Source organism: Antedon bifida, chromosome 5 (assembly GCF_963402885.1).
Source record: "Antedon bifida chromosome 5, ecAntBifi1.1, whole genome shotgun sequence".
NCBI classification, from domain to species: domain Eukaryota; kingdom Metazoa; phylum Echinodermata; class Crinoidea; order Comatulida; family Antedonidae; genus Antedon; species Antedon bifida.
In genome coordinates this window covers 10,217,318-10,242,320 of record NC_136230.1, presented here as the reverse complement: position 1 = coordinate 10,242,320, position 25,003 = coordinate 10,217,318, and the positions used below count along the sequence as shown (strand labels likewise).

General features: G+C 29.8%; 1 protein-coding gene and 1 long non-coding RNA gene across 11 annotated transcripts in view; one reads left to right on the top strand and one right to left on the bottom strand.

Moving 5' to 3' along the window:
• The window catches only part of LOC144842732 (uncharacterized), a 173,360-nt gene that overhangs the window by 54,335 nt on the left and 94,022 nt on the right, over positions 1–25,003 (bottom strand). The window lies entirely within an intron of this gene.
• The window catches only part of LOC144842664 (muscleblind-like protein 1), a 179,460-nt gene that overhangs the window by 72,346 nt on the left and 82,111 nt on the right, over positions 1–25,003 (top strand). For all 10 annotated transcript variants that reach the window (XM_078699170.1, XM_078699172.1, XM_078699173.1 and 7 more), the window contains one exon: positions 15,296–15,326. The gene's annotated coding sequence lies outside the window, so the exon portion shown is untranslated. The remainder of the gene's footprint in view (positions 1–15,295; positions 15,327–25,003) is intronic.

Genomic DNA, 25,003 nt, shown 5'->3' with positions numbered 1-25,003 from the left:
ATGATGTATATCATGAATTATATGTGCCCAAACAAATTTAGGAGGTTGGTATAAAAAGTATCCAGGTTTTTGATGAGTGGTGTTGTTGCTAGGTGGAAGGCCTCGAATTAAGCTTGAGGTAGGGAACTTTGTAGGTGGGTGTACCTGTACCCAGAACATCGACCCAGAACAATGAAATCCTTGTAAAATACTCACAGTGATATTTAGAAGAATATGTAATTTCTTTTAACACTAGACATGTTCCTTTTATTGCAATCAATAATTCATTTTATTCACTGTTACGGAAAATTAACACAAGGTGTTCTTTTTTTGAGTTCCAAGAAATTTCACATTTTGTATAATATTACACCGACTGACTGAATCCCATGTTCGAGTATTGTCCCATTTCCTAATTTGGGCTAAATTTGGATAGTAAACTAGGTAAATTCCATTGTTGAAATACTGTATACTGTAATCTTGCTAGATTGACCAAATTTATACCCATTCCCTCGGAGAATATAGGCTACTGTTGGGGGATTTGCTACTGGATTAACTTCTTTGCTTGGTCAAGATTATTATATTGTTTAATGCATTGGTCGACACTATGGTTTTTCAGATAGAGTTTGTTTCAGTTTGTTAATGAATACTGTAACGGTTCAGTATATAATACTGTATTTCAGATAATGTACAAAGGTCTACTAGGTGGAATTTACAAGGTAGATATTTTTAACTTATAATCTCTAAAATAGTCATAGAAAATTCTTTTGTGCTACTCTTTTTTTTTTTCAAATCCATAAATGGCACTGTTGTTTTTATCTATAAATAAAATCGCAGACGATAGTCCTCAAGTGAGGTGCGGTTTAGGAATGGCAAATCAAGGTATAGTGCGAAGGACTTGAGTGTGTAAACTTCCTGCATTAAGTAACTAATACAGGTATTTTACTAAAGGAGTCATTAACAACAGGTGGCATAGTCCTTAATAGACAAACCTATACAATCTTTTTTATCAAAGTATTTGTAAAGAAACATTTTCAATGAAGAGGAAGGAAGTGTATAGTAAATATACATTAAGTGGTTTAACTGACTGCACCTAAGAAATTTGTTTTTCAGTAAATATGCAAAAACTGATCACTATTTAAACTACTTAATAATATTACAGTAGCACTACTATTATGGGGATACTTTTGGACCCAACAGAGTGTCACCATTATACTCTAGCTGTATCACTTAAATATTGGTTGACCATAGTGTTAAAACATATACAGTATTTCCCCTTATTTGGTACAACGTAAAGTGTCCCCTTACCCAATAGGGTTGGCTGTAGTGTTAAAAACAATAAAAATTTGTAAAACAATTCAACACTTACTAAAATCTATAAACACCCCGACAAGTGATATCCAGAAGAGTCACAACGCTGATGGTTGGTATATCACCGAAATATTCGTCTATTTTCTAGTAAATGTTGTTGAATAGTTTTAAAAAAATTGTTTTCAATCATGACTAAAGTACTACCAACAAGTATAAAAACCTTCATTCATAATTCCCCTTGTTTGGTTTGTTTGGGAAAGTGTCCCCTTAATAGGGGTTTCCAATGAGTAAGAATGGGTTCTTACTACATAAAGTATTAATATTAATTAATACTTAAAATCATTGTATTATAAAAACTTAAAGTTATAATGAAAACACTTTAGATTTAATTAATTAATTATGTGCATTTAATTTGCAGTAATAAATAAATTACACTGTCTTTTCTGTTATCTTGACGGACAGACAATTTCGATTGATAATTTCTAACCGTGAGGACAGATATTTTTTATAAACATTATATTGTTTTTGTGATGTTAGTATTATTAGTATACTAAGCAGACATCTTTCTATTTTATTGTCGTAGAAATTATCTTAAATAAATTACTCTAAAGCATGTCTCTTTACCTTTGAAATTTCTAATAATATGGTTGTGGTTCAACATTCACATATTCATCTAATTTCGCAAGTAAAACAGACCTAATGGTGAGCACTAAATGATTATATTACGTCGTGCTCTCAATTTGTCAAATTGTGGTCCTGACCTACGGAATATCACAAATGACACTGGAAATTACATTAGACCATGTTTAATCTGGTTAGAGTATGCAGAACGTGTTCACAAAGCTTCATGTTTTTTGTCTGAATCAAGAATGTGTGTAGGCGTTCACCGATATAATAAACATACTCAGTGGCATAAAAGATGGAAGAAGAGGGTTATGCACACAGGCGGATCCAGGATTTTCTGAAAGGGGGCAACTGTTGTCCACACCAATTAAAAAGGTGACATTTTCCCTTATATTTTAAGGAGCTTGTATACACAGAGTGGTTCTGTATCGAACAAGCGCGCCCACGCACGACCTTGCCATGCGTCAATCGAAGCTTCATGCACCGAATTCGCCAGAGATAGCCTGACCGTGGATCAACTCTGGCGAATTTGGCGCGCAGAGCTTCGATTGACGCTTGTCGCACCATCGCCTATTGATTACTTTATGTTTGATTAATATTACCCTTGTCGTTTAAAATTACATATATATATATATAATTATAAACAAATCAGGCAAAGAACATTAATTCTAAACCGCCCGGTAATATACTGAAATTTAATTAATTAATTTAAAACGATAAAGATGAGGAAATCTGTGAGAATGAGAAAAAGTCGCCCCAACCGAGACTCGAACTCGGACCGCCTGCTTGATATGCAGATGTCCTAACCATTAGACCACTGGGGCTTTCATGGTATTGTTCGAACTCGATTGGATAGCGACTCTTTAACATTCTCGGCGTGGTACGGCGGAACAGCACTAGTCCTCAGTTGTACGCACGCGCACCAGAGATCAAATTGATACGCCCTCATCTTACAGTATTTTTATTCACGAGGCGGGATCTCCGAAGAGATACTTTTATATATATAAACAAATCAGGCAAAGAACATTAATTCTAAACCGCCCGGTAATATACTAAAATTTAATTAATTAATTTGAAACGATAAAGATGAGGAAATCTGTGAGAATGAGAAAAAGTCGCCCCAACCGAGACTCGAACTCGGACCGCCTGCTTGATATGCAGATGTCCTAACCATTAGACCACTGGGGCTTTCATGGTATTGTTCGAACTCGATTGGATAGCGACTCTTTAACATTCTCGGCGTGGTACGGCGGAACAGCACTAGTCCTCAGTTGTACGCACGCGCACCAGAGATCAAATTGATACGCCCTCATCTTACAGTATTTTTATTCATTTATATATATATATATATATAAACTCATCAGGCAATGAACATTAATTATAAACCACCCGGTGATATACTGAAATTTAATTAATTAATTTGAAACGATAAATAAATAAATAAAACGATATATAAATATCTTGATTTTAAACTCACCGCCAGTACAGTAAAAACAAACATTTTTTTGTGAATGATATAAGGGGAGGGGACCCCTCCCCATTGGATCCGCCTCTGAAGCATTAACAATTATTTTTTATGCTTGAAGATCACCACTTCTGAGATTGACATTGCTGAGATTGACATTTCTTAGGTTGTCATTTTTTAGGTTGCCATTTCTTAGGTTGCAATTTCTGAGATCGCCATATCTGGGATCACACTTTCTGGGATTGCCATTCCTAAGAATTGGTAAAACTTGTAACATTTTCAACCATCGATTGGTGTGGTATGTATTCTTCCACCTATAATAATTCTAGATACATCACTGAAACTCACTCAGGTTTGGTGTAAGGTGTTAAGACTATTAACAAATAGCTCCATTTCATTATAATTCTACTGCTTACTCATTTCAAATTCTCAGAAAATAAGAATGTATTATCATCATTAATTAATTAATTAGAAAAAGCTGACTCATTCAGAAAGTCATACAGATTTGTCTTTGAACAATAAAGACAACATTTTATACATTTGGCGCTGATAGGAAGTGAAAACAGAGTTTGTGTATAATGTATAACCAAAACAATATTTCTCGTTCAAGTTAAATAATTTTTTGAAAAATATTGGCAAATATTATATATCATGATTGGCAAGTAAGTATGTATGCTTTAAAAACAACAGCAAACAAAAAACATACACTTCAATATCCCTTATATAATACAACAATCATAGTCGAATACAATATATGCATGAATTGAATAGTCATTTGTCAAAAAGCCCCAATAAGCAATTTATCATAAAACCACATCTATACTACAGTACATTCTCTATTTTATTTACTAATAAAATAAAATTGTTCCATCCTTGTTGTTTTAAGAAAATAAAAACACTCTAAATTATATTTTTCCTGTCATATTTTTTGCCTTTGGCTTTATAAGACAATATGCTATGATGACATATTTCATAAATAAATGAAAAACCTGAGGTAAACATTAATATAATAGATGTTTATGAGGATTTTTTTTTCTGAGATTAGTTTGTTACTTACAGTATCTATAATGTGCTTTGCACATAAAACAGTGTTATTTTCTTTTTTAATATCATAAATTAGAGTGATCCCTATTCACTAATGATAAGATAAAAACTAATTATGGAAATAATAATATTTTGGTTATATATATTATAATATAGCACATTATACATAATTTATAGTATTAATAATAATAGATACTTTATATTGTTTGATGATTCATTTTTTTCCTGTTGATTATATAACAATCATCTTTTCAGAAAATGTATTAACATTGACGGTTATTGTTAGGATTTTTTATATTTGTTTCCAAGACAACCATCGTGAATCAATTTTTTTGTTCAAAATAATTTAAGACTGATTAAAACTACACTACCGTGTTGATAATTAGTAATAAGATTATATGTATATGAGAAACGTCAATAACTGTAGCGTGAGATGTGTGCTCGCGCCAGCTCGGTTGTTAAACTTCACGTTCATAGCGTCTGTCACCTTGAATTCATTGTTGCACTGACCGTGTCATCACCTGGTCTTTGTGGAGAGGTAGCATATTTGGCGTTAGCTATTGTTTGTGCCTAATCAATGGGTGCATTCAATACGCTCACTGATCACTCAACAGTAACTATGAATGCAATTATATGTCCAAATGATATGATTGATTAATTTATAATTGCTGGCAAATTTATTTTTGCATTCTAAACAATTCATCTATGCAAACAATAAAGTTTTGTTTGTTTTCATTAAAATAAGCATGTGTTAAGTTTGTTTTTTCTTTCTATTAGGTTTGATATTACATTATTAATTATCTGGATTCTACACTAATGCCCCAGCAACAGTTGGTAGGCTATGCTCACGACTTGTCTTGCTGTACTCAAATACATTCTTACTTATGGCTATTCATTTATGTTAAAAACAATATAATAGTTTCTTAAATGTTTTCCCCTATAAATGTAATGTTTTGCAAGGTAAAGACAAGCAAGGCCTACTAAGAACCTTTCACACAGAGCTGTGGAATGATAATGTGCTAATTCTTGAATGCCGGCTTATGTATGAATGTTCCAAATGCATGCTTCCATTACACTGTCTATTCATTCCCTCTATTCTGTCGAAACATCAGTTTTTTGGCTTTTGCTAGGACCTCTTTCACCTAAATTAAATCCTCCACATTACCTGCGTGAACGTGGTTCTACTCAACATTCGGTCTTCTCCTTTTCATCTGCCTCATTTCTTTAAGTTGCCTTAGTTTAAACCAGAAGCTACATCCCCAATTAGATAATGAAAACGATTAAATATTACTTTATAAAATTGAAATACTGAAAAAATGAAGTATTATTAAAATCCTATAGGCACATCAAATTCTATTAGGTATCATCTTTCTAAATCATTTCTGAAATTTCTGATTAAATTCAAAGCTTAACTCATGAATTTTCAAAGTAATTTTGACAGTCTTTAATAGAAATTATTAGAAATAATTAAAAATGGATGAATTTAATATCGTTTTAGTTTGGCTAAAAGATATTTCTGCTTATTAATGAATTGTTGTCTGAAATTTTGAATTATACAGTTTTTGTAAGAAAAAATTCTACCCTATTGGGTTAATAATGAATACTAGGCACGCTGTAGAGGTATTTGTCATAAAGGTATTGTGAGTGGAAAAAAATAAAATGGTAGGCCTACTTTCATGTACCCATAAGTATTCTTAGGTGGGTATTATGGTAATTTAGGTTGGGTGGGAAAGACTTTAACGGTGGATGTACTTGCCAACCTCTGCAAAATTACTTTCATGTTTTACTGTATAAATAAACGTTTAAAAAATTTAAAATGCTATTCTATGCTAATTTTACTACACATTATAAACATGAAAACAAATTATTAATGACTAAAATAAATTTAACTAATTAACATTTTATATCAATATTGTTATTTTTTTATTGGCCTAGTTTCTTTATGTTACAATCATAATTTTATTACTAATAATATTTCACGGAATAGATGGATAATGTCAGTATAATTATATAGTTTTGTTGCACAGTTTCACGCTGGAGCTAAATAAGAACGCATGGCTCAAAATGGCATTCAATTGGGATCGTTAAACTTTAGTACTCTCTTTAATCTTAGAGTTATGTTGTCTAGGCTGAGTTGCTGAATACAAAATTAGTATTGTTTCAATATACAGAATAGCGTAAAGGTAAAACATTGAATAGATTTCAAGTACACCCGGAGGAGTTACATTCAGAGTCGCATATTATGTAGCATAAATATGATTGCTTTTTTGTTTAGAAATAATTAATTTTCCAAGTAGAATTGATTAATTTCTCAAATCGGTATTACAATCAAGGCCATTAGATTTTAGACTTTTAAATTATGTGATTATATTTTAGCTTTTTTCGCATGATGTGTTTTCGATTTGTTTTTTCCTTGAATTTTTTCATTTTTAAGTAATCAATAAATTGTAAAACATGTGTATTTGTAAACTCATGATTTTCTATTTTTAAGATAACAATTGTTTTAAACAGCCGTGGCTTAGGTTCATCCATCATTCAGATGAATGTTAGACTAATTGACATTGTCGTTCCATAATAAAAATAAATAATAAAATGTTTATACAATATGTTACATACATACAGTAACCGAACCGTAACCTTTTTGGAAGAGATTTTGGAAATATATTTATGTAATATATATACTAATGCAATGTATCTATACATTTAAAATACTGTATATAGGCATGTTAGACCCTTCAGAGCAAACACTACTAGATCCCATAATAATCCATTCAACAGTGCTTGTTATGTTGGACATTATGCTTACCCTAGTTTCAGTCTCATTGTAATTCTGAATTGTTCTTTATAATGGATGGTCAGCTCGTCTAGTCTTCATGTGAACAAACTCACAGGCGTTTCTGTCATTGGCACAGGCTTTATTCTTGATAGCGAAGCATACAGTAGCCATACGGCCTAACAAACTTTCAACTATTTATCTCACATTTTTCATTTTCAAGTTTTATATATAGATTCATAATCAGGAAATAGTAAAGTCTAAAATCATCAATATTGTCAAATGTTAAATGCAAAATTCAGGGAATAAGAATACATATTTTGTCCATTATAGGATAATGTCATATCTTTAGCCAATCTTGCTCATGATCACAAGTAGAGGTGTGAACATGATTAAATCCTTTGATTGGATATTGCTTAAGAGTGAATTTTAATTCACCAAGATAAATGAATAGTTTAATCGAGAATCATTTCTTAACCATCCTATATAAGACCACTAATCATATTATCATTCATTTGGGCTAAATGATATTATTATTACCACTTAAGATGCTATTGGTTGTAATTCTAGACAAATTATTTGTCAGTAGAAGTGTATTTGTAAATAAAGTGAAGGATGATTGTAATAATAAGACGTTGCTAAGTGATGGAGTATGGAATCATATAGAACTGAACCTAACATTTTAATACCTATCTTATATGCTATCTCATGTGTGAAATTAGTTTTTTTCTTTCTATAGGATTCCAAATTAAAATGTATTGTTTCTTCCAATTTTTTGTTTTGTATTATAAATAATGCACGAAGTGTTGATATGCACAATTTCTTTCTCGCTGTTTTACGTTTTAGCTTTTTAATTATTTTTGTAAGTATTTCCATTGAGCCTTTTTTTTTTAAATTTATAAATGATATAATATTGTAGCATATTATAGTAGTATAGTAGTAACTGTGCCCTAATGCCAGGGTTGTACAACTCCACTCCCTAAGCCTCAATACTGTAGATGATGATTACAGTTTATCAGTCGACCTGCTTGATTGTGATGCAACCCAAGGATGTATGCGCAACACTAATTTTATCCAATCACAAGCGAGAGTTCGGATGATAAGTAACTTGTGATTGGACAATCTACTAGTATCTCACTTACGTGTTGCGTCCTACTGTAGTGGAACCCTTTAGTGGTAATTAAGTTAGTTGCTGTTGAATGAGGTTAATTTCTTTCAAAAATAAATATTTTATATTTTGATAAATAAATATAACATGATTTCTTTTTTAAATATCGATATTGAAAAGTAATTATTGATATTTAATGTTGTACCTTCTGATTTGAGATACTATAATTACAGTTGTTGTTTATAATGTAACATATCAATTTAATTGTTTATTTTACATTAATTATATATAAAATAGAATAAATACAATAGTGCATTTATACAAACAATGAACGAAGATAAAACTTTTAAAGGTCATTGATTTAAGTTAAGGCACAGGGACTTAAGTAAATGACCAGGATTTAACAAGTTGAAAAGGTCATTGTAGATTAAGAAACGTTGCATTATTACCTATATTTATATGTAGGCCTTGCTCAAAGAGATAGTATTTTATATAAAAGCATGTAACTTTTGGCACTAAAACTCATATTCATGTTTCAATATATTATCAAATTTAATAAAGACAATTACTAAAAAAAATTCTTTAATAAATCCGTTATAAATGTATACTATATCATACTTATTATTTAATAATATATACATTGAAGCAACTTTTTCATGTACTTTATGATATGTACATTTGTTATTCAATTTTTTTATTCAGGTATTAAAATTTTTGGAAAGTATCAATATTTATATTGTTTTTCTATTATATCTGTTAGAGCCTACATTCAACCACATTATTTTTAAATGTACTAAATCTTTATTAAATTAAGATTTGTTGTCAACTTTTATTTACCATACATTGACAAATTTGAAATACATTTCCATTGGCATCGTTATACAGTGTGCCTGTTCAAATTCTAAATAGCTGTGTTCAAATAGTTAACCAAAAGATTGTCTGGAATTAATTGGGTTTCTGTTTTTATTTATTTTGTCTTTTTTATAGGCAATCTAATTAAACTACAAATTTGTTATTTTATTCATCTTTATATTTCATGTTTTGTGGGACAATACATATGTGAATATGTTTATAATATCAAGAAAGATACCTGTGCATTTAAATTCAGGAACAGACGAATGTTTATTTTAAATGTGTTTTATAATTAATCAAAATTAAATTCTAGACCTAAATAAACTGATACTACCAGTAAAGGTTTGTTTATTTGGTTAGTGTCTCTGAAATCTGCTTCTCATACCATAGGCTGTTGTCTCAAAATGAAACACATTAAAGTATTTATATACAGAATGTTCTCGTAAAGCTAGTGTAATACGGAAGGTCCATTTACATGAATGTGATTGGACAGTGAACATCTTTAGCTGATTTGCGGGATAACCAGTGGACGTGATAGGTCAGCAGGTCAATACATAAACCTTTGTTCTTTATTAACACCTGGGAATTTTTGTCCCCAGACTAATTTTTTTGGATGGAACAATCCATTCATTATTAGGGGTGATAGTCATCATCATGTATAATATCTATTTTAGTAGTTTGTCTTAGTAAATAATTGTATATGTTTTATATAATAATTAATTTGTTCAATTTTGTAGAATATCAACATTCTACCAACAATTATTGAAACTCAAACATTGAAATCAAAATAGTTCATAACGTTGAATGAAACGTTCATGTCACACCAGAGGTCAAAACGATTATTTCAATGTCGATATTCATCCATAAAAAATACATACTTAAATTGAATTATTTAATAATCAGATTTAATCTTGCTTGAGAATGAAAGTTTAATAGTTTTTGATTATTGAATGTTTTTTGAGATAAACTATTTTTTTGAATATCGTACGTGGTATTTCACACTAAGCATAGTTTGGTAGTAATCTGAACGTGAAAACCTAAAAAAAAAATATATTAAAAAAAAAATTAATATTAATATGAATGAATTTGATGACCATTTCATTTAAAATCCTTTCTTTTATGATGTCTTAATAATTATCATAATAATATAAAATCATTATGTAAAACTACAAACAAATATTTTATATACTATATTGCATATTATTTAATTTATGAACATTTATTTCAAAATCATTTCCTTAGATGTCCTAATTTTAATTCTTGTAACTAGCTGGAATGTTTAACTTGTGATTAACTAATACCTCTAGCATGAAATTAGATCAGACAGTATCATTTAAAGCTATCTATCCATTCTAACTCAAATTACTAAATTTAACTTGTTAACTGATGAGTACCATTTTGCTTGTCACAAATTGCTATCCTTGATTTACCTTGGTAGTTGCAGTGGAAATTAGAAAATGTCTGTAACGAAGATACTTCATTGTCATACACATCAAGTAACAGGTGATTACAAAAATTAGACGGAATGTTCGGGAAACGAGGCATCGACAGATGTAACTATTCGATCTCAAATAACCTGATTTACACAGTTAAATGGCATGCTTAAGTCGCAGAACTGCCATGCGAGAGTTATACATTGATTTCTAGCCATAAATTGAAAGCTACAGACATTACGAGTGTTCTCGGTAGAGAAATTAGCGATGGGAGAACTCTTAAATATCGTAAAGTTCACCTTTAGGTTAATATACAAGCTTTTAATATATATTATTACTAATAAAAGTTATTAATTTCATATTATCCTTGGAAACAACAGGCAGCCATTATACGCTTCTAGTCTCGGGTTAGAATTTATGGCCTGATTACTTTAAATTAAAGGTGGATTTTGTTTCAATTTTGTTCAGAATATAATTCGTTATTATAAAATTGAAGAAGGTGTATAACTGTAGCAATAAGTTGATAGTATTACGATATTTAATACTTTCATTAGTCTGTTACGGATTGTTTAAATTCTCCAAAGATTAAACAAGAATTAGAGATTTATATTTAAAGAAAAATTAAAAATTTATCAAGCTCAAAAAACAAGACAATTGTTTAGAAGATTATAGTCTCTTGGGTAGACTAAAAATGAGGTTGCTTCTAAAATATTTATCAATATAAAAAATAAATTTGTGTGGATTGAAGTTAAAAACAAGTTTAGACGCTATTTTCTCTACCGGAGTTAAATTGTGGTCTATCGGATTTACTGTACTTTGCAGTTTAGCTTGTTTTGCGTTCAAACACAAACCGCTTGTGTCTAATGTTACATTCTGAATTCTATCGGAGTTATTAGATACTTCTCAAAGCTATCAGAGTTAATGACATATAGAGAGTTAACTGTTCACACAAACACTTACATCAGTTGTATAATTTGTGTCTGAACCCAGCTTAACTTTGTGCTTATCAACATTTGTATTTAATTTTATTTTAAGTTTTCTGGAAGTTTATTCTGTAAACATAGTTTCCTTAAACAATTGGAGAAGAACTGGATAATAAATTATCAATGCATTGTAAACTTTTATTCCAATTATCTTATGTAGATCATCACTGGTACTACATTCCAAATGAACTATGTGTTGCCTAGCAATAACATGTGCAACTTGGCATTTAACATGTTGCTTAGCAATGGCATGTGTTGCTAAGTAACATAATATATTTAAATTAAAATATATCAGATAGGTTCCTAAAATATAATTTCATTAAAGTTTATTTGGCAGAAAGTTATTAAAAACTATTTTAGGTATTAAACGTACTCAGAATTTAGCAATAGAAAGTCATTCTGAAAAATTGTATTATTTATTAAACCTATAGGACATAAAGTGCTTTAATCGTTAAAATATGGCGCAGTGGTAAGAAATTCACTTGTGTATGAAACGCATGGGTTTGAGGGACAGTTTTTATATTTAGGTTATCAAGGTTTATTCTCATTGCATCATCCTTCAGATAAGATGTTAAGTCATTGGTCCTGTGTAGTGCACAGAGAACTTCTGCTATATATTTGAGATTCAAATCTGTTTAGATTATTTTCTTCTTTGGTATTAAGGGACACTTTCTTGTTAAACAAATGTTAAAATATTTTATTATTCGTATTATCTCAATAAAGACGTATTGTACTTAAATATCTTAGCAACAGCTCCAAATTTTATAAAATGTCTTTTGACCTTGTCGATTACCTCATACCAATGACACAAAGGAAAAAATATAGGTGAGCTTGTGATATACTGTACTTGTTCTTCACACCCTTTCGCATATCATAAATGACCTAGATATCTAATGCGTTTAATGTCATTGACCTGTTACAATTTCCAGCATACTGTAGATGATTAGGAATATTGAAACAAGCCGGGATTGTAGTTGCGTCCTATTCATATTGTGTACACGATTTTGGAATATACTGTTATTACCATTTAAACCAAAGTTGTTAATAATTTGTTTTGGTGAGGAGTTCTATTGGCTATTGTGATGTAGCAAAGTGAGAATTTTACTATTTTAAAATCATGCCACTGGCCATTTCTGGATGCGACAGGCATGTCGGATTCTTATTACGACCAAATCTTGTTAAAAAGTTATATTTTTTTGTATAGATTTTTTTTGCGTGAGGGTCTTTACTACTAATGTGATTTACCAACATGATAATAAAGATAGTTTGTTTATATTATTTAATATTTGAGGAAAATTTAATGCTTTTTTAAAACTTTTTTATCCCAACGATTTAAAAAATAAAATGATAATGTTCAAAAAAGTCATGCAGTTCCAAAATTTGATGAGTCCTAAGATCAAGTTATGCTTATTGTAAAAGAGAATACACAACAGTAAACTTTCTTAGTAAAACAGCCTCTCTGAATACCGGAAATCCTAAAGTAGGAATCAGAGTATTTCGATCCTGTCTATGTAAATGCATTCTCAACACCTGGTTTGACTTTCCAGAAACCAGACGTTTTTGGCCTAAAGGTGTCCGGTTATGAGAAAATTGACTGTATCTATGTAATAGATTTTAATGGAGGTCAGTCGTAAAATGTGTACAAACAGATCATTAAAATACACTTAGTATAAAATGCGTACATCAACACTCTCAAAATGACCTGAAGTAGGTGTAAGTTTTGCAAAGATGAAAATATAACCAATGAATGTTTTGGAGTTGAATGGGGAGAATTTAAGTTGAAAGGTTGACTTTTGTCATTAAATTTTGTTTTGAAATTGTATAATAAGCATCTTTTAATTCATAATAAGTAGATAAATGATATAAATATTTCACTCATACGATTCCATGTACTGTACATTGTTGAATGTATTTTTTCTATGGCCCTGTTTCTGCTGTCAAGTAAATACTGTATTTAATACGTTATCTTTTTCATATATTTTGATTTTCTGCAAGCTTTTTAGTTTTTACATTTAGAAAGATAATTTTTTTTTTAAATTAAAGGAGAGTATGGGGTGTGTGAACTTGTTCCGATTTTGGGAGATCGAAAGGCAGGTTGGGTAAAAAAGATTAATTGAATTTGGTGTTAGAACGGAATTTAACTGGTTATTAATTTGCTATGCAACTTTTAGCTGCAATGCAAAATAACGGTTATTTGATTGACAGCTACTAACCATGAGTCAACCACACTGCAATAAGCCAATTGCATTTTGGGTATTGCTAACAATTTCCATCAACAACCACCCTGATTCAAACGGTTATTTAGGAGTAAAAATTGAGCATAAATGCAATAAATGTAAAATAAATATTTTGAAATAAACAGTTTATTCAGTGCTATGCAGCAGAAACAGACCCATAATGACAGAACAACAGTGTACAGTACATAGTGTAGTGTGAATATATATCTTAAAATGAATTAAAAGGTGAAGGTGCAATTACTGTGTAATACCGCAGATTGAGATTATATTATTGTTACTCAGTATGTTAATTTCATACCTTAATGATTTTAATTTCAACCTATCTACTGTAAAATGATACCATTTCATTCAATCTATCTACTGTAAAGTTGACGACATGTCACTTATGAAAATATAATTGCGAATAAACAGATTGTGCAACAACAAAAATGTTTTGCAGTTAATAAGTAAATTTAAATTAATCTTTTTCGTCATAATTAAGATTATGGAAAATACTGTGGTTTTTAATAATGTGTACATTTAAAGACTCCAAAAAGAGTTTTCATTGGTGAATATGAATAAAATATGTGCCCAAACAACACAAGGGTTGTGCAACATTGCACAATAACATCAAAGTACTGTCCTCAGCCCTGGAACATAAACAGTACATCAAAATATGCTAATAAAAATATCCAATAAAATGGATTTAAGTAGAGGAAAAAAAGACATGAGGTGAAAAATTTATAAATGAGAAAATGTATTTGAAAAATATTTGATGCAGCTAAATGAAGCTGATTCGACTTGTGATTTGTTGTTAACCTAAAGCGTATTCAGTAACTTAAGTTACCTCAGTTGTTCTTAATTTCAGTAACATAAACGTATCAACGATACTCTCTATCGCAATTGACCAGATATTGGTTTACGGTTCTCAACGTCAAATTATATTTTATATACGTTATATACTGCGCATACATACATAAACAAGTGTGGCTATTTATTGTGACCATCTATCTTAACTGACTATTTACATTCTTATCATTGCAACTATACTTTAAATAATGAAATACTTAACCCAATTTAAGATGTTATTAGTATCTTACTAGTCTTTGCTTGACCTTTAACCTATATACCTGTTCAACAGTAAAGCAAGCAATATATTCAGACATGTGTGTTTCTTCACTATGGGGTGCATGCAAAGAACGTGAGATTTTACGTCCGTTAAAGGGGCAATGTGGAGCCACTTCCCCAGAAGCATGTTGAGAATTTGTGTTATTTGTCTCACTAAATAAATAATAATAAATATGATTTTGATAGCGTTTATAAATACCTGAAGGACAGCTCCCTATTGAGTGGGGGAAGTTTTGAGGAATCAGTGAGACTTCCTTACATCTTTACATTATTGGTGATACTTGCATTCTTTAAAAACTTCTTAAAATACATTACAGAGCTTAATTCAAAAACACCAATTAAAAAAACCTAAATTTTAACTTTCATTTCTTTTTTCTTGCAGTTATCTAATAGGATATATAGAAGCAGTAAAAGTAAGATTTTGTTTTATTAACTTGTTTTTATTATAATTCGAAGGATACCTCCCGGTTTAAATTCAATATTTGTTTAAAATTTACGGCATATTCAAACCAAAAGAGTCAATAACACTAACAGTAAAACTATGAAAAAACACTTAAAGATGTATTGTCCCCCTGAAAAATATTTTTTTTAATTTTTGTTTTTGAATATGCCATTTTAATGTCACATAATAGTTATTGACTTCAACCAAAAATTGGATCCAAAAAAAATGTATTTACCTGAAAAAACTGGAATTTAAAGCAAAAAATGGTCAAATTGGCTGCCAGCCAATGGATTTTTGGTTGAATTTAACCATTTATTATGTTATTTTATAAGTGAAAACATTATTTTTTCCAGTTTTTTTTCTACGGAAGTGATTAACTTTATTAAAACTACAAAATAACCTATTCAAAGTCTGATTTAATTAATCTTCATTTTTCATGTTTTTGGGGGACAATGCATCTTTAAAATTAAGCTTGTGTTCCAGTTAGACATCTAATTTGGTTTAATAATCAATGTGGCTGAAAATATTAATTAATTAAATTATGAATGATAATAATTTAAAGTTTTCCTTAATACAGTGTTTGTTTTTGTCCTTTAATATTAATGGTGTGGTACCTTAATTACAATTTGAGAATAATTGTTCATCTATTTTCTTATTTTATTATTATTTACAAAGATTGGTTTCAACCATTCTAATAGCTATATAGGATAGTCCAGTGTACAGCAAATTAAATTTATCCTGTTTCTGTTTTTTCTATCTAGTCAGTGCATTTATTTCCATGCTGACTTTCACTATAATAATTTGAGTTTTTGTTTAATTTACCTCCCATAAGTAGCCACCAGAAAAGAATTTTAACAAATGAACTTTTACGAAAACCATAATTATTACTTGACCAACATGATCTTAGTTATTAAACAAGTTCTGTGAAGCGCCACCAAAACAAAGTATAGGAAGGGCTATATTAAATGAATATATTTTAATGAGTTATGATTGTAATTACAATTCTTGACATTTGGACTTTTTCTTAGCAGACCCTTTTTTAGGACCTTGTGATTATTGGGTTTCAGCAAAATTTCACCAAATTCTCTGTACAATATTGCATCTCCACTAATAGCTTGTATAGTATCATAGGCAAATGATGTAATCACATGCAGTTATTGACTGGGTTAGGCTTAGGCCTATGATACAACATCACATATAAAGTTATGTGATACTGTATCACTGAATTTGCATATGGTAGGCCTACTATACAAATTACAGATACTGTACCAAAAATCGGCTGCAGATTTGGTGTCTATCAATAGTGGATTCATAGTGTATGTTGTTAATGTTGTTAGTCATTAATGTTGCTCATAACATTATCTATCATCTTTAAGTGCCAGTCTCAAAATAAGCATATTCAACGATCGACCTTACGTTATTTTACTAGATCTTGTAGCCTCATTGTACTGTAAAGCATATGTACAATGAGCATAAATAGGTTCCTGTTTAAATTAAATGTTTTATTGGACATTTTAATGTTCCATATTCATACATGGCTAGGATTAGTCATCAGCCAGGAGCAATTATTGCACATACAAATTAAGTTCAGGCTAGAAAACTAAAGAAAAGTACAACTAACAGTATGCAACACAAGTACTATTGTTCTCATTTTGCATGTTTTCAAATAATACCAATTTTTCTGAGTAAGTGTGGTGGAATGCAGTAGCCTATGGCCACTTGACGCGGTATAAAAATAGAAGTGCTGTCGGGCGAGTAAAATGAACATGGCAACCTGGTTAAGACTTCCATCGCAATTATAGATAGTGTGAGAATAATAGGAGGTGGTAAGAAATATCACTTAATAGCCACATAACGAACAAATAATTCCAAGAAGGCCAGCTTTTATAGGACAATAACTTATACTTTATTATGTTTGCATTGCTATTAAATTTCAAGATAGAGATGGTGATAGGGATAGTTAATGACTTTATACTCCTTCGTATGCTATCAGGTTTGCTTTCATTGTTTTCATTATATTTAGTAACAACACATTTATAGTATCATCAATATCGTCCTAATAAGCATTATCAACAATATCATCACCATCAATTATCTTTATCAAAAATATTTACATTCCTTTTCATTACTATCATCAGAATCAAATCATTTTCTCCATTACTATAATCTAACAACCATCATATTCATCTTCATCTTCATCATCATCATCATCAATGGCCATATCATTTAATATCATCATCAATAATAGTCCTATCATCATTTACATTATCATCATCATTATCTTCAACGTATACATTACTATTATCATTATCATCATCATTAACGTCCTATCATAATTATCATCAACGTATACATTACCATTATCATTATCATCATTGAAAATCATATCCATGATCATAAACATCATAATAATTATCGTTACAACTTGAATTAAACTAATTTGTTATAACATAGGCCTACATAATAATTCTTTCAAATTACATTATTCACACTATTTTTAAAGTTATTTAATTTATTTTAAAAGCCTAATGATGCATTTACTGTGATTGGCACTTCATGTTATAAATTAGAAATGCATCAGAAATTTCCAAATGTGATAGTGAGCCATGATATCAAAGACAGTTTATTCCCCCATCAATACATTGGTGTCTGCTTGAGGTGAAATATAATGAAGACAAGATGTTATCGCCATGGCGACAGTGTCATAAACTTCCTTAGACTATCAAAGGTCATATTCTTGACATTTTTTGCGAGCCTGATAAATTGGTCTGGAGTAGTGAGACTAATTCATTTATGTTAGAATTATTAGTTTATTCAGCCTTCACTTGGTTTACTTTATGTATTTCTTTATGTTGAGTCGTTTCAGAAATAGCTGTTTATCTTCCTTCATTGTATGCAGATTAATCTTTCAATATACATCGCTCACAAACATTTACTTCATATTGTTTGTTAGTGGTTTGCATCTTCTTATAATAATACTACACTATTTGTTAATATTGCATTCTAGAAATTGAAATGCATTTTTAATAGTTTGAAATAATTTCATTGTTACCATATTACGTGACCATCACAAAATATCTTATAAAAACATCATCATCATTATCATCATCATCATCATCATCATCATCATCATCATCATCATCATCATCAATGTCATCATCATCATCATGATCATCAATGTCATCATTATCATCATCATCAACATCATTATCAACATCATCATCATCATCAATGTCATCAGCAACATAGTTATCAACATCATCATCGTTGTCATCATCATCATCAACATCATTATCAACATCATCATCATCAATGTCATCATCAGCAACATCATTTTCAACATTATCATCATCATTATTAGGTTTTTTTTTTAAAGAATTAGAGGTAGGCCTACTATTACCGTTTTCTGAACATTTTAAGAATGAAATGGTGCTGGCAGCTGCATTTGAATAAAAGCCTGTAGTGTCCATCGTCCATACTGTAACTGATCTACTACAAAATCTCCAGCTAGCAATTTTGAAGCTGTTTTATCCATTCTAGTAGAAACAGTGTATGCCAGTGGCAGGTGATTCCTTGTCAGTCATAGTAACATGTTCAATCTGTTTAGTGTGATCATGTTTTGTCATGTAACATGCCATGTTCTGTCAACACCTTGTATCCTTAGGGACCTCTGTATTTGTGAAGGTCTGGGTCAGTCTAATGGTTTGTCAAACTAGTTGGCAATGTCAAATGTGTAGCACTTGTGATAGCAATGAAGGTATTCTATCATTGTACAGTAATCATCTTGAATTGTTTTAACCAAATTAAAATAAATTAAATGTGATGTGTATTTTTTTATATTTTATATATTGACGAAGACAAATATGGGTACATATTGTTGGAGGATAGAAAATCTAGAAATATTGTTTTATTGCCACAATATTTTGTTTCTTTTGTAATTAAAAATCCATCTATTCATTCCTTACTGATAGTGTTATACTGCATTCTGGGAGATGCTCCCTTAATCTTTTGAAATAGAGTATGTACAAAATTCTGTTTCATGCACATGTGCAACGTATGTCCATGGGACCAACGGCTTTATGTTTCATCTGAATGACAAGGCAAGTAAAAGTGTCTTGCATAAAGAATACAAGCTATATGGCACAGTCAAATCTTCAGCCCATGCTTCTCAGTAGCTGGTCCAATATCTCTTACCATTACGTCATACCAATCGCATTGCATTTGTCTGTATTTACTCAGTAGTCTGAAATTTCAAACCCAATTTTAGTGCCTCTTATCATTCAGTAAACAGTCTATACTCTAGTTGTTAAATATCTTTGTATATGTAAAGTTTAATGGAAAGAGTAAAATTGTCAATTAACACATTCAACTATCTTTTCACTGCAACAGGAAACATAAAATGCAACTGTGAATTTCTCAAGTATTGCTTCTATATTTATAAATATTTGATTTCATCTTGTTTCATTATAAAGTGTACTGTTAGGCCTAATTTCTTTTTGCTCATTCTACAACATAAAGTCTGTCAGAATATAGGTGATGTACCTATCCAATTGTTCAATTTCTCGAGTATCATGCACAAAATCTGTAATCTGTGTCACATATGTGTATAATTATATAAAACCTAATCTTAACATACAGGTATGTGATGCATTTGTGACACTGTATTATACAATTTGCCTATGATACTGGACAGAGTGGAGATACAGTACAGAGAATCTGGTGGATGTGCACCACCTAATTAAATGTTAATGATGATAAATTATTAAATACATTTTATTCTTAATATACTTAATTAAATTATAGTACATTGATAAAAAATTTGTTAATAATATTTCACTTTTAAAATTATTACGTGTAGCACTTTCATAACAGATTTCCTGTTTATCAAATTTAATCTTCCGTATCCCTCATCCCTGCCTCGATTTTCCATTTTCTTTGCGGATCTATAAAGCACATTTTAACTAAATTATATAGCGATAATGGAAAATCTTGGTTGGTGCATATTTTATGGAATTAAGAGGAATTATAATGTGTATGAGTTGTGGTTTTAACTCGATGTGGAGTGCTCCTGCGTTGGATTTGTGTACAAGATTATAATGGCAAACTCAACGTGATGTTAATCCTTTCTGATGCTACGCTTTTCCTAATGATCGTAAAGAATCATAAGTGTGGATTTGGTCTTAATGAGTGTAATTATAAATTCACTGATATCTCGCTGTGGATAGTTTGTGTTGGCCAGATTAATTTTAATGGTGGTTTGTTGCATAATGGCCCTTGCAAGCACAAGAAAAACATGCATCTATATTTTTGACCTGAAAACAGGTGACTAACGATAACTAATGACATTTCTGTAATAATTAAGAGCAATACAATTTGTATTCTTTATTTTCATTAAAAAAAAATCTGATAACAATATCCCAATATTACCATCAAATTAAGCTAGGATAATCTGGTGGTTGATCAATTTATAGATTTATTGATTAGTCTATTTGTTGGATGATTGATACGTTTGTTGGTTGATTGATTAATAGATTTCTTGGTTGATCGATTTCTTGGCTGATCAATTGATAGATTTGTTGGTTTATCAATAAATAGATTTTTTTGGTTTATCAATAAATAGATTTTGTTGGTTGATCAATTGATAGATTTTGTTGGTTTATCAAGAAATAGATTTTGTTGGTTGATCAATTGATAGATTTTGTTGGTTTATCAATAAATAGATTTTGTTGGTTGATCAATTGATAGATTTTGTTGGTTTATCAAGAAATAGATTTTGTTGGTTGATTGATTAATAGACTTGTTGGTTGGTTGATCGATCGCTAGATTTGTTGGTTTATTAATTAATAGATTTTGTTGGTTGATCAATTGATAAATTTGTTGGTTGATCGATTAATAAATTTATTGGTTTATCAATTGATAGATTATGTTTGTTGGTTGATTTGATTGATTTGTTGGTTTGTCAATAAATAGATTTTGTTGGTTGATCAATTAATAGATTTTTTGATCGATTGATAGATTTGTTGGTTTATTAATGAATAGATTTGTTGGTTGATCGATTGATAGATTTATCAATAAATAGATTTTGTTGGTTGATTGATTAATAGATTTGTTGGTTGATCAATTGATAGATTTGTTGGTTGATCAATTGATAGATTTGTTGGTTGATTGATAATAGATTGTGTTGGTTTATCAATTAAAAGATTCGGTTGGTGGGTTAATTTATGATTGCATGATTTCTTGGTTGATCGATTGATAGATTGTATGTTGATTGATTGATTGATTTAGTATTTGTCAGTTGCTTTCTGTTTTTGTAGTTGAAGGATTGTTGATTGATTGATTTAGCTTTCATCAATATATTATTGATCGATTGATTGATTGATTGATTGTCTATACAACATTTTTTGGACTACCATTATTACTGAAATTGTAACTGTGTTTTTATAGTATTTTGTATTTATTTTTTGTTATTATTGACTGTATATCACTGTTTGAATCATGATGATTAATATTACTATAGAAGTCTAGAAAATTTAATTAAAATAATAATATAATGATACAGTACGTTTGTTGTTTATTAAGCTTCTGTTCTATTTCCACAATTTACGCTTAATATTTTTATTACAATTTAATTTCTTAATCCAGTCAATAGATATTAAATACAGGTGATACAACCAATCCTGATTGATAAGTGTAACCTTTGACCTCAGGTTGCTAACTAGATTAACTGGCCTCCTAATAGTAATAACATTCATTTATGTGTCTGACCGATTTAACTGAATTTACGATACATCTTATCGTTGTATATATTCCTATTGAATTGTGTATAAATCCTAAGTCAACAAGGAAAATAAACTTGCATAATTTTCTATAATGAACATTATTTATTATATAGCTATTACAGTGGAACCCCTATTAAGTGACACCTTTGGAACCACTTTTGGAACCACCTTTGGAACTTACTTTATCCTATGGAATTCATAGCAATACTGTAATAGCCTTTCAACAAATATTGTGACGCATGTTATATGTATTCGTATTGAATTGTGTAGATGTTGAGTAAAATATAGAAATCATTATATAATTTCCTCTGGTAATCAAAGAGTAATTTAGATCATAAAGAAAAGCCCCACAAAAATCAATGATTATCCTTAACAGTTTAGCAGAAGATAGAAATTAGATGCCTAACTACATGATATGTTAATTTTGTAATATATAAAGAAAGACATTACATTTACAAAATGCAAGAAAGTTGAAAAGCAGAGTATCTATCATCATCAGCCTGCCACCTGCCCCTAGGAACATGGGTAACCTTTAGTTGGTTACCATGACGCAATTGTAGATGAAAGAGAATGTACCACTGTATAATATGTCACTTTACTAGGGGGATTTCTAAGCCGTGACAATCTCAATATTTTCACTTCTTACTTTTAAGCTACGCAAATTAATCCTTTAATACCTAAGATTATAAACACTCTGAAACGCTGTCTTCTGATTGGTTGGTTATGGTGATGGTATATGATAGCTTAGCAGTGTTTAAAATAAACAAATATATAACTTTAAATTATAGAACAATTAGGATTTCGCAAAGTATTGTTAGAAAAAAGAAAATTAGGATATGGTAGGGATTTAAAATAATTATAATATAATTTAATAATTTATAACTATAATATTGCATTACATTACAAGATATATTAACAAAAAAGAAGAAACATTTTTATTAATTAAATATTAATTTAAATCTCCAAATATAAATGTAAATTAAAACTAAATTAACAATACCAAATAAGGAATCCAGATACAGGCTGATATAAAGAATAGATATTTTAAAATGATATTTATATAATTAAAGATAAAGAAAGTGATTTCTACTGACTCTTTGAGTGAGTGTATCTAGCACAACGCATATTGTAGCCTAATTTTATTATCCATCGTTGATGTTATAGTATATCAAACACGTGTGATGTCACACTAGGTTGCATCCTGTTAACTTCACGTTTCCCACTGGCTGATGACGTTTACAAATTAATTTAATTCATTAAATAATCCTGCCTCAATCGAAAACAATTCCATTAAGGGAAATATTTCTTAAAAGATAAAATAATATTAATAATGGATATTAAACTGTTTTTTTTTTAAATAGAAGGGTTTTTTTTTTAAAACAAATCGTGTATTGATTATTTTCAAAATATTATTTATAGAAGCTAATCATATTCATATTGTATGTGTAGTTGTCTTGTGACCTTGTCACCTTTATTATTACATTATTAACAATTCATAATTCAGCAAATCAGTTCTGTATGACAATTTCATCTTAATATTTTGCCTTTTAATTTCGTCATCCAATATATTTTACTTTATTAATTTTTTGTGCATATTTTGATGGGTTGTATTGTTGAAAATACTAGATTATAGTATTATTGCCAACGTACGCCCATTATTGTTTCTGACGTTTCAAGTTCTTTGTTTTTTCTTTCTTGAAAACAGCTTAGTTCTGGTTTTTTCACATACAAATAGGCCCAGTCATCACGTTTTCTATCTAAAAGTAGTAGATCAAGGGTTGTGAACTGTGTCACTATATTTTCTGTGTTAAATGTGTATGCAATGTCATGAATTCCTCCACTTTTTCTCATTAAATTACATTGTAAAAAATATTATACATTACTATTATTTTGACTGCTGCTATTATTTTTATGCTTGGCCTATGCCTAAAATGTTGTTTTGTATCAATTCAAGTAGTAGTACATCCACACAAACCACTTACATCATTCAATTTAATAGTACTATCTCATAAAATTAATAACACCATTTGATGCTGAACATTGCACAATATGATTTATATATGAAATGTGAATGTTTTCAATTAACAATGAAAGAATTGAAGCAACCATGAAAAATAAGTATTACCAAAACAAAAACTTATACATTTAATATAAAGAATTTAAAAATTTAAATACTGTATTCATTTGAATAAAAACCATGTGGCGTTAATTTTTCTGGATGGTTTTTAGGTGGCGTTTATTCGAGGGAGCCGTTTTTTGGGTGTAATATAGTCAACATGTATATCAAATAAATGCCCCCTAGATATAAAATATAATTAATACCGATAGGTGAACACAGTAAAAATTGTATACAATTTACAGAATATACAAAAAGAACCATTATATATTACAAATATGATAAGAACATATTCAACTTGTGAAAAAAAAATTGTTGATATACAGTATAAACAATTGTACATTCTGAAATATGTTATTTTATCTCATCTGTACAAATGTCAATGTTACATGTCTGAACATTCTGTACAAAACATCATCAAAATGTAATCTGTTAGGATGTGCTATCCTACTGATCTAGCATAGACATACTTTGTACTACACAATGTTACAGGCCATTCTATTTTAGCCTTCCTAATGGGATGTTATAACAGATAAGATACATGTTCAAGATTTACATACATTTTAATCCATGTTAAAATCCACTTCATTAGGATGCCTAATGTTATTTTAAAGTCAGTAATCGTTTAGTAAAGGGGAGAAACCCCATTTCATTTATGATTTTGGCCAACAATTCTTAATATTATACATCAAATATGATTTTGACAGTTATTCAAACAGTAGAGCAGAAGTATAAATATTTACAGGCAAGCAT